Source organism: Podarcis melisellensis (genome assembly GCF_964234715.1).
Source record: "Podarcis melisellensis genome assembly, chromosome: Z".
Taxonomy (NCBI): domain Eukaryota; kingdom Metazoa; phylum Chordata; class Lepidosauria; order Squamata; family Lacertidae; genus Podarcis; species Podarcis melisellensis.
The window spans coordinates 2,841,522-2,857,085 of record NC_138547.1 but is presented as its reverse complement, the minus strand read 5'-3'; the positions used below and the strand labels follow the sequence as shown (position 1 = coordinate 2,857,085).

The window sequence follows — 15,564 nt, the reverse complement described above, 5'->3', positions numbered from 1 at the left end:
GAGGGAAAAATGGGGGAAGGGAAATGAAGATGATATGTTTTGATAATTTGTTATGTTGAAATTCTTAATAAAAATTATTTTTTTTAAAAGCAAAAACACAGCAGTGAGAGATAACAGCAAAAATTATGCCTGCGAAAACTTTCTGTTGGAAAAAGACTCCTGCTGCTCCCACCACCACCCTCTGGCAGCTGGCAATAACCTTTCCTGTGGCTGCCCCCAGACTGTGAAATTCTCTCCCATGAGAAGCCAGACTGGCTCCCTCCTTGTTATGTTTCTGCTGGCAGGCTAATACCACCCTATCCAGCCAGGTATCTGGAAACGAAGATGCAGACGGGTTTTACCACTAGGACAAAGTGGAGTTTAATTGCTGGTTTTAAATGTAATTTTTAAACTAGTTTTTATTGCTTTATATTTTATAACAATGCTGTATACAATGAATGTTGTAGGACTTAGAAGAAAGGTGGTATATAAATATATTGAATAAAGAAAGTACATTCAGCTCATAGTTAAGGTGTGGAACTCGGCGGGCAGGAAGAGTCATCAACCTAGACAGCTTTAAAAGAGGATTAGTCAAATTCATGGAGGAGAAAAGCTTACAGATTTCCCCAGGTTGGTCACTGTGAGAACAGAGAACACTGTGAGAACAGTGGGCCACTGGTCTGATCTAGCAGGCTCTTCAAATGAGCTCACGTTCCTCATTAGATAAACTACAAGGAAAAGTTCTGTGATGCTCCTCAGCTGTGCAAATTCTGCTCTGCTTAATCTTTCCATTTTGATGGGCTTATTTGGGTAGCTTCCTGCTTTGCTTCTGTCATGAAACCCAAGGCAGCCTGTGTGTGGTTCCTAGGCAGTCTCCCATCTAGGCCCTGTCCATTCTGCCCACTCGCAGGGCAATGAGGCAAGGATCTGAGTTAATGTCTCAAAGCTTAGAGAGAGATGCTTTAAGGATGAGTCAGGCTCATGTGGGCGAAAGTGAGTCTTAAGATAGTGTTGGCCTCTGGCCCACAAAACAGGGGTATTGTTAAGCCTTAAACTTTTGCACACAAGCCCTGGATTTCCTGCCTCTTCCCCGCCCTTTTAAAAAACTTACCTTAAAAATAAAATGCTTACTTAGGTGCTATACATATTGTGAAGACAAGTCCTCTCCTGATTTAGAGAAGCTGTCCCAGTGTCTGATTTGATCCCAGAATGTCCCGCTATCCCTTAGGATGACACTATTTTCATTGGAGAAATGTTGGAGGGTATGGAGTTATCCGGCCCCCAAACCCTCTGAAGGTAACCCTGTATAGGGAAGTTGGTTTTTTAAAAAATGTTTAATGTTATATTATGTTTTTATATATGTTGGAAGCTGCCCAGAGTGGTTGGGACAACCCAGTAAGATGTGTGGGGCTAAAATAGTAAAATTATCATTATGGAATGGGACATCCCTATTTTCATTGGAGAAATGTTGGAGGGTATGCAAAGAGCCTGTGAGATCCCAGCCTCATCTTAATTTTGTTCCAAAAGTTGGATGTTCATTCATTCATATAAATTATCGCCTGCAGATTTTATGCAAGGTTGTGTTATGGGTTCACAGATTGCATCCAACCTACACAGAGTAGGCCTGTCCTGTGGCAATTAATGGCCATGATGAGCTTGGGTTCGTTAATTTCCATTGGTCTGCTGTTTGTAGGTCTAATGCTGGATGCAACTCTGTATCCTGAGTAGGGATGATGGAGAGATTCAAATCAATTATCCTCCAAAGGCAAAGCCATCTAAAGGCACAGCCTACCTTCAAAATCTGTACTTACCTGAATTTTGCAACGTGCAACTAAACTTTATCGAACTGTGTATATCGGGGGAAATATGCATAAAAATAAATGTGTTGTTGAAATTAACATACAAAGATGCATTATATTAGGAAATGTTGTTTGCAAAAACATGTATGGTAAGCACAACTGAGCACAAAAATACAGCGGTGCCTCGCAAGACGAAATTAATTCGTTCCGCAAGTTGTGTCGTCTTGCGATTTTTTCGTCTTGCGGCGCGCGGATTCGCTGGGTATTAATGGCTTTAAGAAAAAGGAAGCAAACTCGCAAGATGTTTTCATCTTGCGAAGCAAGCCCATAGGGAAAATCGTCTTGCGAAGCAACGCAAAAAACGAAAAACCCTTTCGTCTTGCGCGTTTTTCGTCTTGCGAGGCATTCATCTTGCGAGGTACCACTGTATGCTTATCAGGAGAAATTCACCCCAATTTTTTTTTTAATGCAAATTGTTGTAGAAATTTAGAGAACTGAATCAGTGTCTGGAAAAATGGGGAACTGAGAATGACATTGACAGGTCCTTCTACCCCTAATCTTGAATCTTTTAAGTATTTAGCAATATCCTGCATTAGGCTTTTAATGGTTCATACACTTAACTTGAATGGAGCTATCAAACTAATTGGTTAGGAGGTAAGTTGGTTTTGTAAATTTATTAGCAGCTAAAGGCTAGTAACAATTGTCTTCTTCCCTCCCTGCTCCCCAATCATCCTTGCAACAAGTCGCAGAGGCCAGGTGTAAGCATTGCAATAAGTAAATAGATTCAGGGTTTCCAGGAAAATGTGGGGTTTTTTCAGTGTTTGATGGTTATGTGCCATGTGCATAGATGAGAGAGCAGGGGACAGCAACAAATGACTGGGAAGGTGTGTCATTAAGAATGCACTGCTTGTTAAAAGGAAAACATTTGCACTCTTCCGCACGCTGTCCTTGAAGAGCACACAATGGTGCTGAACATTACTCTGTGCCTTTCAAAGCTCAGCTGGCATGTTTTATCTCGGCACTGGGAAAAGCCAATGGGCACGTGGCTGTTTAACTTGAAACTTTGATAAAATATAAAGGATTCTATAATCATATAATTAGGAAACCATTAATGCGGGTTTGGGAGAGAGATAAAGACTTAACAGAACAAAAGACACCTTGGTGGCTCTCACCAATTGAAGCCTTGTTGCCCAAGCCACTTGGCAAGAAAGGGGAGTCGCTTACGTACAGTGATTTACTAAAAGATCCAGAAAGAAAATTGTAACTAAAAGAGTACGATGAAACAAAAGACAAATTTTAGAGTTGTTTACATTATAGGCAATTACATGAGACGTATAAAGAAGACCATAAGAAAGGATTTAGTTACACCACTTCTAGATTTCAAAAAGGAAGTCATAGATAGGAAAGTGAAATTGCTGAAAGGCGCATATAGTATTCTGCTAGAATGGGAAACAAAAGATGAAGAGGTGAAATTGGTCGTGATCAAATGGACAAAAGATATAGGACATAACATACAATTTGGAGATTGGGAAAAATTGTGGAAAACAAATTTAAAATTTACAGATTGTTCTCTTTTGAAAGAAAACTACACAAAAATGATGTATAGATGGTATATAACACCAGTACAGATAGAAAAAAATGTATAAAACCAGGTCAAACATATGTTGGAAATGTAAAGAAAAGGAAGGAACTTTTTACCATATGTGGTGGAAATGCAGAGAAATTTTTTAAAAATTGGGAAATTATATATAATGAGTTGAAGAAAATGTTTAAAATGACATTTGTAAAAAAACCAGAAGCATTTTTGTCAGGGATTGTAGGGCAAGACCTGCCAAGGAAAATAAAGAACTTATTTATGTGCGCTACAACAGCGGCGAGAGTCTTGATAGCACAAGGATGGAAGAATGAGGAAACCCCGACAAAATAACAGTGGCAAGAGAAATTGCTGAACTACGCAGAACTGGTGAAACTGACATACAAACTGCGAGATAAGGACAATTGTGAATTCAAAGAAGAATGAGAACTTTTTACAAATTATTTAAAAAGACAACAAAATGAACTGGACTCCTTGGCAGGTTTTGAATAAACATACACAAATTTATTGAGGGTTAATATAGTAGACAGATAAGGATGTATACAATTTTACAATATGCAGAGAATAATATGAGTTGAGAGATCAGAGAGAGGAGCTGAGGGAAGTCTGGGGGGGGGGTTGTTGGGGAGGTGGGAAAGGGTGTGGGGAAATAATGAAGATGATTTGTTTTGATAATTTGTTATGTTGAAATTGTTGATAATTTTTTTAAAAATAAACTCTGATAAAATACCGCAGGGAGAAACCAGATTGATTCCACACTTGCTGTTTAAAATATGTGGGTTGGTGGGTGTAGTTAGTATCTTCAGGGGGTACTGTTCATTTATTTATTTCATAGAATTTATACACTGCTTAATCGTAAAAAAAAGCCCCGAACCCGCAAAGCTGTTTAACAATAAAGCAATAATATTATCAATAAGAAAAATTAACGACAATAATTTAAGACATTCAAAAAGATAAAATTAACAACAAGCTAAAGCAGCTTAAGACGTGCATCGACTTTCTGAACACTAGGTAGGCTTCCCTAAACAACATGTTTTTAACAGGCACCAAAAATAGCATAGCTAAGTTCCAAAGGGTGGGTGGTGCCACACTGAAATATTGAGTTCTTAGAAAGGCGGAACAAATATTATGTGGCACCTGCAATGGTGCCACTTCTGCAGATCAAAGCGTTTGAGAGGGCCCATATGGGGTAAGGTGATTAACACATGTAAACTAGCCCCAAGTTGTTAAGGGCTTTCTATACCAATATCAATGCCTCTGGATAGCTTTAGATCATGGGTAGGCAAACTAAGGCTCGGGGGCTGGATCCGGCCCAATCGCCTTCTAAATCTGGCCTGTGGACGGTCCTGGAATCAGCATGTTTTTACACGAGTAGAATGTGTCCTTTTATTTCAAATGCATCTCTGGGCTATTTGTGGGGCATAGGAATTCATTCATCCCCCCCCCAAAATATAGCCCGGGCCCCCACAACGTCTGAGGGACAGCGGGCCGCCCCCCTGCTGAAAAAGTCTGCTGAGCCCTGCTTTAGAAAGTGTGTCCCAATGTCTGTGGCTTATTGCATCTGAATATTTGGCCCCATATCAAGAGAACCCGAAGCACTTTTCTCACAGGGAATCTGGTGGCTCGCATTGGAGAAACGCAAGTTCAGATCCCTAGTTGGTCCACAAATCTCACTGGGGGTAGGGCAGTCCCTAACTCTCCAGTTAGCTTCCCTTGCAGGGTTGCTGTGAAGCTGCAGGGAACTGACTGAGAGCTCCTTTGGAAGGAAAGTGGGAGGCAGACTCCTGATTCTCAGAGGGCTCTCTGAGCCCCTTCTTCAGAGAGGGTAGCCCAGGGACAAACAGCATACAGTTTTTCTCAAAGGGACCCTTGCTCCCTGAGAATAAAGTTCTGCACCAGGTCTGTGGCTTCACAGGTCTGTGGAGTGCAGAAGCTCACACCTGACATATCAGCTGCCGTTTACCCTTTTCTGTCTGCAATCATGTGCTGATAAGAGCCATTTTGCACCTCTTGGAGGTCATTAGCTGGTGAAAGGAGATGGCTTTTTAAAAGATTATAATAAATAAATGTTAAAAACTGAGAAATGAACATGCAGCTCTCAAGCACTACCCCTGTATGCTCAGAAGTCATGCTGAGCTCAGTGGTGCGCACCCTCACAAGCAAGCGTGTCTAGAACTGCAGCTGTGTTTATTTGGATGTCGCAAATCCATTTCCCTGGTAAAGAGTTTTGTTAAGTCCCTGTTCTGCGCCACCTTAAATCTACTGGTTTGCCTCACCTAACCCTGTTGTTCCATTTCGCCCTACATCGTTCCTGAGAAAACACACCCATGTCCTCAAATTCACTTCCCCCAGGAACCGCTGCCTTGCCAGAGGCTCACTGTTAACTTACTGCACACCGCTGGGAAACGTTCAGACGCACTTGAAAACAAAGAGAAGAGAGAAATAGAACCAACTTCTCTTTTGTGCCTGAGAAGCCTGGGTGGGGAGGAATGATGGAAAAGATCAAGCACAGCAAGTTCTGAGAGGAAATACATGTGGATTTCACCCTGAGCAGATGGTCTGTGGGCTAAAAGGCAAAATGACATTTCAGTTTCTTTGGAGCAAAACTGGGAGGAAGCTATTTGCAGGATCACAATCAAATCCAAAACTTTTAAAATAAAATAATTCCCACCACCACCACCACTGATGAACCGAAATCATTTTAGTAGCCGGAGTGTATACATACCGTTTGGCTGGACCTGACTTCTCTGAGTTGGAGAACAGCCTGTGTAGGGATGGGTGTGGAGTTGTAACCTGCCCAGTCTATATTCTGCTGAACTAGGCAGGACTTTCATAAAAGGAAACTGTCCCAGCACTTTCTGTCAAAATTAAGCCCTGTTTTGTTATTTCCAAGAGGGATTGTTCTAGATCTCACATCCTGAGCTATTTTGACAGAAACCCAGGGGATAGGGGAGAGAGAGTGAAGTTTTCGATGTCAAAACATGGGTAGTTGTGGAAGGGCAAGTTGCAGGCAAAGTGCGTCTTATGTTCGTTCTCTCTCTCTCTCTCTCTCTCTCTCTGCTGCTGCTGCTTGCCACGTTTCCTTGTTTTGCTTGCAAAAAGCTGGTGAATCACATTCTAATTGGTGCAATTGCAATGGTTGGGGGGGGGAAACATAGTTTGAAGGCGGGGCCTTTTCCTTCCTGACCAAAAGTACTGTTTTGAATAGTGTGGCTTTGGCAATGCTATTTTTGTAGGAAGGAAAAGAAACAGAATGTGCGAGCATTTTGGAAGAGAAATGCAATCCGTTCGGTTTCCCTGTTTTCAAATTGTCCAGCCTTCTGGCCTTTTTCAGATGGGCGAGGCCTGCAGATTCCTAAGTGGAGTCTTGTTCCAGGGGAGGGCTGTGACCAGAGCTCAACCTTCAGGATGGGGGGGGGGAATAGCAATAGTGGGTGATTCTTAAGAGGCAGGCAGCCTTTTAAGACCAGGGCCTCTAGAGGCAGCTAGCAATAAAATCATTAAGAACAGAACAAAGAGCAAAGAGCAGGTTCTATCTCGGATCCTCCCAAGTGTCCTTGTTTTCCAGGGACAGTCTCAGATTAACAGAAGTCACCGCAAGTTTCTGATTTGATCCTGAAATGTCTTGCTTTTCCTTAGGACGTCCCTATTTTCATCAGATAAATGATGCCGGTTATGATACCTAACGGACTCTGCTCTCATCTGTGACTCCAAGAAGCTGCCAGCATGCAACAGCAGCCACACCCTGGGAAATGGGTTTGACTGGCTGGCTAAGCCAAGTGGGGATTGAACTGTGTGCAACGCAGGTGCTGTGCTGGACCTGAGCACAAGAGCAGCACTCTCCCCTGCCACTGTGGCTTCCAGAAGCTGCTGTTCAGAAGCATTGCTGCCTCTGACTGTGGAAGCAGAGCATAGATATCCTGTCTAATGTCCATTTATTGACTTATCCTCCTCCAGGAACTTATTTCATTCTCTTTTAAAGCCTTGCAAGTTGGTGGACATCACACAACTCCTTTCTGCATGAAGAAGCATTCTTTCCTGTTTGGGTTTGGGAGCTCTAATCTCACCCTTCGGCCCACCTTTTCCCCAACATGGTGCCCTTTAAATAGTTTTGACTACAACTCCCATCAGCCCCAGCCAGGTTGAGGGAAACACCCACCAGGTTGAGGGAAGGCTGCTTTGGCCCTCTGATGTTACAAGAACCCAGCATTGCACTGGAATGGAGAGTTTTAAGCAGAGGCTGAATTGCCACCTGTCAGGAATCTGGTTGTGATCAGGGGATTGATCTAGTTGGCCTTAGAGATTCCTTCCAGATTCCCTAAGATCATGCCATTCTACAGATTCAGCAGGGACAAAGTCTCTCAGGGCACTCCTCTCAGATCATAATCACACCCACAAAGTGCAACAATGGTTTGGGTAGCTCCTTTGTTCAGGCTGGCTTAGAATCATAGAATCATAGAGTTGGAAGAGACCACAAGAGACCATCAAGTCCAACCCCCTGCCAAGCAGGAAACTTCATGTAGAACAAAACACAGGATCCCAGCCAGAAATGATTAGAGCTTACTCCTTTGTCTCGACTCTCTCCCCCACTTCAGCAGTTATTCTTTTCCCTTCAGAAAACCCTATAAAACTTGGAACGCACTTAAACAACCAAAAGGTCGAGTAGAAAGAATGCATGATGTTGTCTTTTCCAAAGAAAACAAATGTATTTTGAAGAGGATCACTGGAACCTCACGAAGCCATTTTCCCCATGTTCAGAATGTGCTTTTTTCCTAGACTTTGTTATCTTATTCCCTTCTACCAGCAGTTGGACTTTTGCCTGGGTGTTCTTTCAGGGCTGGGTTATTTTTCTGTTTACTGATTAGCAGGATCAAACCCTGTCCCCTTCTTTGGTGAAATCCATCAAACCCTGGCACTTGAAATGGACAAGGATCAAATGAGAAAAAGAGTGTTTCTGATCATATAGAGAGTGCCCACTTCTCTTCATGATACAGGCACAGCTAGATCACTCTCCCACTCCTGCACAAAAGCATCTGGGATTAGAGGATGAGCCTAACAAAGTCTTTGGCAACCTGGACTCCTCCAGACAACATCTCCCAACAGCTACATCCAGCAAAAGCAACAAAGGGTCGTGCACCACTTTAAAGACCAACAAATTTATTGTGGTGTATTGTTTTTGTGGACTATTTTAGAAAAATGCAGCAGCGTCTTCAGAAGGATGAATGTATCTCAGTTTCTTATTTCCCTGGTCTTCAATTTGCCACTTTTCCTAATCAGTTTATTTTTGTTTTTATTTATTTGTCATGAAAACAACTTGTTATTTTAGTGAGGGTTTCTCCTCATACACACATTTCTGCAAGCAGTTCGCCATAATCTAATGCATTTTAATATTTCCCCCCCCCCCGCCACTAATGCACACCTTTTAATGGATGATGGCCCTGAATATATATATGCCTTTTAGGGACACATATTTTGGTTTGAGAGCTTCATTCACAAAATTTGGAGAAGTGCAGAATTACAAAGAGTAGCCATATTCAGGTTTGTGGTTGTTCCAGGAGGTGTGAATTTGGCAGACTGCCATTAAAATGAGAACTGAACTGAATTTCCTCCCCATCCTTCTTCCCAAATAAGCATCAGTAAAGCGTCAGGACGCCCCTTTAAGCAATAATTCTGGGCGTTTGCTAAGGGTTCTGGGTGCTGTTAGTAGACCCCTACTTCCCTCACAGAGCCACAATTCCCAGAGTTTCTTGACAAGAGGGATTGATCACCCCCCCTCCGTTGTTGGGTCTTTATGGAGTTGGAAGGGCCACCTAGTTCAACCTCCTGCAATGCAGGAATCTCAACCCCCATCACACTTGAAACCAGACCCTCCTTAATTCTGCAAATGTGTGAGCAGTAAAACTGATGCACCACTCCTGTTTTGGGTAGTGTGCTCCTCAAATTCTTTCCCCACATACCTTATTTTCTGTTTGCATTTTTTTTTTTTTGCCAAAGTTCCTGCTCATTTCTGTTCTCCTCATGTGAGCAGCCAGCAGTGGTTTAGAGGTTAGAGCGCTGGCCTAGGACCTGGGAGAGAGCCACTTGGCTGTGAAGCTCACCGAGTATGGCCTCTTGGGCCAGTCACCATCTCTCAGCCTAACCTACCTCACAGGGTTGTCGTGAGAATGAAATGGGGGAGGAGATGTATGTACACCACCTTGAGATTCTTGGGGGGGGGGAGGTGGGCTATAAAATGTCATTAATGAAAATAAATAAAATTGGACAAGACTTCCATTTGCTGAAGCAGGGGTGGGGAGATTCAGGCTTGGGGCCAAACGCTGTGCTCTAGACATCTCTATCTGGCCCACACCCTTCGCTAGACCTGGTTTGCACCACAAATGTCTATCTAGCCCAGCAGTTCTCAAACTTTTTTCTCTGGGCCACACTTTCAGAATAAAAATTTGCTTGCTTCACACCATTTATTTTTACTGATAAGAAATACGTTGGGGAACAAAAAGAAACAACTCCTGGCAGTGCTTGATTTATAACACAGAACACGGCTACTGTGCAATATGGGACACCCAGGAAGTATAAAACAATGCAGCTATATAAGAACACAAATCCTTCCTAAAATAGAATTATAAACCAGCCTCTTATGTATACAAACTCAATGAGAGGTGTTGAGCTTGCTTTCCCCAGCTAATCTCATTTGTATTAGGTCTACGCAGGCTGAGACCCTACCTGCCCGTGGACTGCCTTGCCAGAGTGGTGCATGCTCTGGTTATCTCCCTCTTGGACTACTGCCATGTGCTCTACGTGGGGCTACCTTTGAAGGTGACCTGGAAACTGCAACTGGCAGCTAGACTGGGGACTGGGAGCGGCCGCTGAGACCATATGAGAGATCTGCATTGGCTCCCAGTACATTTCCGAGCACAATTCAAAGTGTTGGTGCTGACCTTTAAAGCCCTAAACAACCTCAGTCCTGTATACCTGAAGGAGCGTCTCCACCCCCATTGTTCCACCCGGACACTGAGATCCAACGCCAAGGGCCTTATGGTGGTTCCCTCTTTGTCCTGTTTAGGGAAGTTCTTAATATTTAATGCTGTATTGTTTTTAACACTCGATTGGGAGCCGCCCAGAGTGGCTGGGGAAACTCAACCAGATGGGCCGGGTATAAATAAATAATAATAATAATAATAATTATTATTATTATTATTATTATCATCTCCTCATCAATACAAAGAAACTTCTCTTTTTTTCTGATCTTTCATATTTGTCAGGAAACCTATGTTTGCTACAATATGTTGTGGAGATCTGCAGAAGACTAACAAATGTGGATACTGTTGCTGGTTGTATATATATATAAAATGTATGTTGATACTATACAATACTATGCCACATTGAAATGTTTAAACATTTGATTTGTCCTTGAATCTTCCCACCTTACTGGTCATCCTCCTCCCCTGCCATCCCAGGGTGGGGCACCACACACCCCTGGAGGGCCACTGCCCTAGCCTCCTTCTAGCCTGGCTGGTGGACAGAGAGGGGTGGGCGAGCGTAACTGCCCCTCCCACTTTTGCCTCTGGCCCCGCCCAGGCGTCCTGCCCTCGGGATGTTGCGCAAGAGGTGATGCAGTCCTCAGGCTGCAAAAGGGGTCCCAATCCTTGGAGCCACCTTGCCTCTGACAGTGTTGTTTACTGTGCTTGCAGGTTGGCATTATTATTGCGGTAACTTATTAAAATGGTGAATAGCAAAACAAATGGCATTGAAAAGACAACAGAATATATATATATATTTTTAAACAACCAAAACCAGCTGAAGTAAAACACAGCACTGCAATAAACCAACCAGCCAACCAGCCAGCCAAATGCATTGTGTCTTTGTGGGCTACAGTCTCTTGAGGTCTGCAGGGCTAGTTGTGTGACAGACAGTTCTATTCCCCAATAATTCTCCACCACTTCTCTACACCCGCCCCCCCCCGCATATCCCCCTCCACAAGTACCTGCTGCCCAGAGTGGTTTTCTCGTGCTGCCCAATGGCAGAACTGGTAATCGATCTGCCCAGATGTCGCGCAGCAATCCAAGTTCTCTGATGGGTGGGACTCAGCAGACGCCCAACGCAGGCCCCATTTGCACCATAAATGTAAATCACTATGATGCTACTTTAAAAGGTCATAGCTTCTCCTAAAGAATTCTGGGAGCTATAATTAGTTAAGGGTTCTCAGAGTTGTCAGGAGACAACTCCTGTTCCCCTCGTGGTGCTGCAGTTTCCAGGACTGATTAGCAGCCAGTCGCTTTCCCCAGGGAACTCTGGGAACTGTAGTTCTCTGAGAGCAATGGGGGGAGCATCCTACCCACCTTGGGCGCCCTCAATGTGCTACAGCTTCCATAATTCTTTGGGGAAAGCCATGGCTATTTAAAGTGGTCTTGGTGTTCATGCAGCCTTGGAAAACAACACGTAATTAGCAGCGAGTATTTTTCCACAGAAAATTACACAATCCTATGCAAGGTTCGCCTGCATCACGCTCGACGTTATGTTCAGTGAGGCTCACTCTTAGCCAACAACGGCAGCATGCTACAGTCTTTAAGAGATGAGAAATTCAACATATGAGTTTCAAAGCTTCTCTATACAGGTGTCAGTCTCGCTGAATGTTTCAACATTCTCCCTCTGCCCCCACATACAAAGAGCAAACGTCAAAATCCCCTTTCAACATTTCCATTATTGCACTAACAGGGAAAGCCCAAGCCTCAAAAAATGAATTCTGATGTGTCAACGTTGATTTTTATTTATATCTTTTTAAAAATATATGCAGGCCAGGGTTGTCAATTCCATACTGCAGGCGGCGGGGGGGGGGGCAAGGATGTGAGGGAAGCCTGGCAAGTTTTGAGAATATATGGGCTTCGAATCTAGCACTTCTTCCTCAAGGCCTCATATGCAAATAATGCATTAGAACGATTGCATCAATTCCGCACACCCCCAGCCGCTTTCTAAGTCTTCTCAGGCAGTTAAAATCTCCTCCGCTAAAAGCATTTCTGAGCGTACACTTCTGCGTTTTACTGGATTCCTGCCCGCCCCGAGCGCGCGCTTTCCTTTTTTTGCAACATCATCTTTGCTCTGCGTAAAAGCCCTTTGCAAAACTGCTTATCGCTGCCAGAAAGACAGAGAACAACAGCTACGCTTTCCCCACCCACCTCCCCCAAAACACACGTCAACCCTTTTTTCCTAATACCATTTCCTGCAGATCAACTGCTTTGGGTGCAGACCACCACAAGACGGCAGAAAGAAAGAAAGAAAGAGAGCGGAGGATCCGAAGAACAAGTTCTATGCCCTGGAGACACGTGCGCGTGTGTGTTTGGGGGGGTCTGGAAAGCAGGGCGGGGGGCGGGGACACTCGCTGTATGAAGAGGAAACAAAAAACCTCATAAATGCCACAGGGGCACGCCTGGTATCTTCAGCCTGTCGATCTTTGGAGCCCGAACAGAGGAAGTAGAAGCACTGACAAACCTTGCTGAAACGCCCCGCTGCCGCTTTCTTGCAGCCACAGGTCTCGGGAAACGGCCCTTAGCCTGGGAGGCACTGTGGTGCTGATCAGCCGGCGGGATCTCTCCCAGTGCCTCAGGGCGGGGGGTGTTGTTCTTGCCTCTGCTACACAGCCTTGGCCAAGGTCCTGAGGGCCCGCCTGACTTTCTGTGCTCCCTTCTTCCCGAGCCTTTTGAAAAGGCCTTTTTGGCTCAGCACAGCACTCTCCTGTCAATCATCATCAGCGTCCTGTCTCTGGCATCTTCTGGGTTGGCATCTTTTTGGACCGGGCACTCTCCACTCTTGTAACATACAGAGTTCTCAGCTAGTGAAGCTGATTTGGACTGCTGGGTTCATTTGTGTTCATGTGTGTGTGTGCTTGGATTTTATCACATGGCTTGTGGAAAGGTGCGGCCAGCAAAGTGGACAAATTCTCAAATGTGGTGGGATCATAGAATCATAGAGGGGTAGAACTGGAAGGGACTCAAAAGGGTTGCCCCCAAACATGCCCATTTGACTGCTTCAGTCTACAGAACTGGCACTATTGCAAGTGCCACATAATATTCATAGAATATTCAGGAAAAGACCCCAAGGGACATCTAGTCCAACCCCGTGCAACGCAGGAATCTCAGCTAAAGCATCCATGACAGATGGCCATCTTCTGAGGGAGACCGTCAAAACAGCTCTTACTGCCCCAAAATTTATCCTCATATTTAGTCAAAATCTCCTTGTCATTTGATAAGTTCAGGTCTGAATAGTTTTTCGAAGTTGCAGATGGGGAAAATGATGAATTCTCTAGTGCCTCTAGTTCCTGTGGAGAATATGAGCACCACGATCTGTTTTTCAGATGAACACACTCCTTAAGGACTTAGGAAGTTGTCTTGTGCCAAGTCAGACCTTTGGTTCATTTTGCTCAGTACTGTCAACACTGGGATTGGATCTTCAGAATGTCATAATATTCTTCAGAATATTATGTGGCACTTGCAAGCCCTACCTGGAGATTCTGGGAACTGAATCTTTTGCATAACATGCTTTACCACTGCACCACAGGCTCAAATTTGCTGTCCGCAATTTAATATTGAGGTGTGGACAGACAAAGATTGGGCTTTAACCCATAATTTCTAAATAGATGGACTTTTGTGGACGGTGGCCATGTACTTCTGCATGGCAATTACAGGAGCTAAGTAAGGGCAGGGGGCTGTTATCTACACACCACAAATGAGGAAAGCTATAATCTACAATCACATACAGCTATCTGTTAACAACCTACATTCTCCGCAAAAATGCATGACAAGAGCTGTTATCCGTGAAAGAGTAACAAATAAGTAACTATGAACTAATTTTAGGAGAGGTACTTACACCTATAGATTTTATACTTGCTTAAAATATAATGTTCCCCTGCACACACACCCCATCCCAGAAGCTCACGTACCCTTTCGATTTTTGCGAAGTCCTCCTGGATTTTCTAAAGGTGTTTGACATCTAGTAGCTGTGTCCAGCGGGAGTTGACACTGTAAATAAGAGGGAAGGAAGAAGAACTGGGGTTTCCTGCTGTGGCGGTGAGCATAGTAGCTAAGCAGATGGCCACTTCCTTACTGAGCAGAACACGTGCCACGTTGGGACAGGAGCTCAGCAGCTTACAAACGGGGATATGCTGTGGACCTATAGAAGGCACCCTCTTTTCCCTTTCCCTTTCTCATTTTCAAAATATTTCATTATCTAAAAGAGGGGTGGGGAAGCACAAGATAAGAGAAACATTAGTGCATAATTGTACAGTACAAGTAAGATTAATCAGCACGTATGACAAAAAATAAATATTGCCAGAGTTAATCACCAGACCAATATAAATTGATAAACCATTGTAATTTCCTCCCAAAGCTGGAGGATGGAGCACAAAATGGGTTGGAAGAGGAGGAGGAGGAGGCAGGCCAGGCAAGTGAAGGGCTGGGTACTTCCCCACCCTCTCCTGCACCAGGAGGGGATTGAAAAGGGATGATATTTCCATGCAGGTGTATGTGCACAGGCCATAGGGCAGGGGTCAGCAAACATTTTCAGCAGGGAGCCGGTCCACTGTCCTTCAGACGTCAACTTTGACTATAAATACTTAACTATCCGTCATGTGCACACCTTTGACACCTTGACTCTTAGGACCCTGTAGGTGAGAGGTCAGTCTGTTACCCACTGCTATGTTCCAGGTCCAGAAGGACAATGGGCAGACATGCTACTGCCATAATAAAGGTAAAGGTAAAGGGATCCCTGACCATTAGGTCCAGTCGTGACTGACTCTGGGGTTGCAGCGCTCATCTCACTTTACTGGCAGAGGGAGCCGGCGTACAGCTTCCGGGTCATGTGGCCAGCAGGACTAAGCCGCTGCTGGCGAACCAGAGCAGCGCACGGAAACGCTGTTTACCTTCCCGCTGGAGTGGTACCTATTTATCTACTTGCACTTTGACGTGCTTTCGAACTGCTAGGTTGGCAGCAGTGACCAAGCAACGTGAGCTCACCCATCGTGAGGATTCGACCTTCTGATCTGCAAGTCTTAGGCTCTGTGGTTTAACCCACAGCACCACCTGCATCCCTTACTGCCATAATAAATATTAACAAATCTTTGGATTGAATGCCTTCGTTGCTGCCTTCAAACTTATTCAAGAGAAGTGGCTGATGGTTGAGATCTACCTGTTCGTTTGAGCTCCT

At 44.3% G+C, this 15,564-nt stretch overlaps 1 protein-coding gene across 6 annotated transcripts in view; it reads right to left on the bottom strand.

Moving 5' to 3' along the window:
* Nucleotides 1–14,446, bottom strand: part of GLT6D1 (glycosyltransferase 6 domain containing 1) — a 60,655-nt gene extending 46,209 nt beyond the window's left edge. For 2 of the 6 annotated variants that reach the window (XR_014164471.1, XM_081896595.1), the window contains exon 1: nucleotides 6,098–6,457. The gene's annotated coding sequence lies outside the window, so the exon portion shown is untranslated. Of the gene's footprint in view, nucleotides 1–6,093; nucleotides 6,458–11,353; nucleotides 11,468–12,855; nucleotides 13,014–14,302 lie in introns of those variants that run through there. The other 4 variants (XM_081896597.1, XM_081896596.1, XM_081896598.1 and 1 more) reach the window with 4 other exon arrangements.
* Between the last annotated feature and the right edge of the window lie 1,118 nt (nucleotides 14,447–15,564).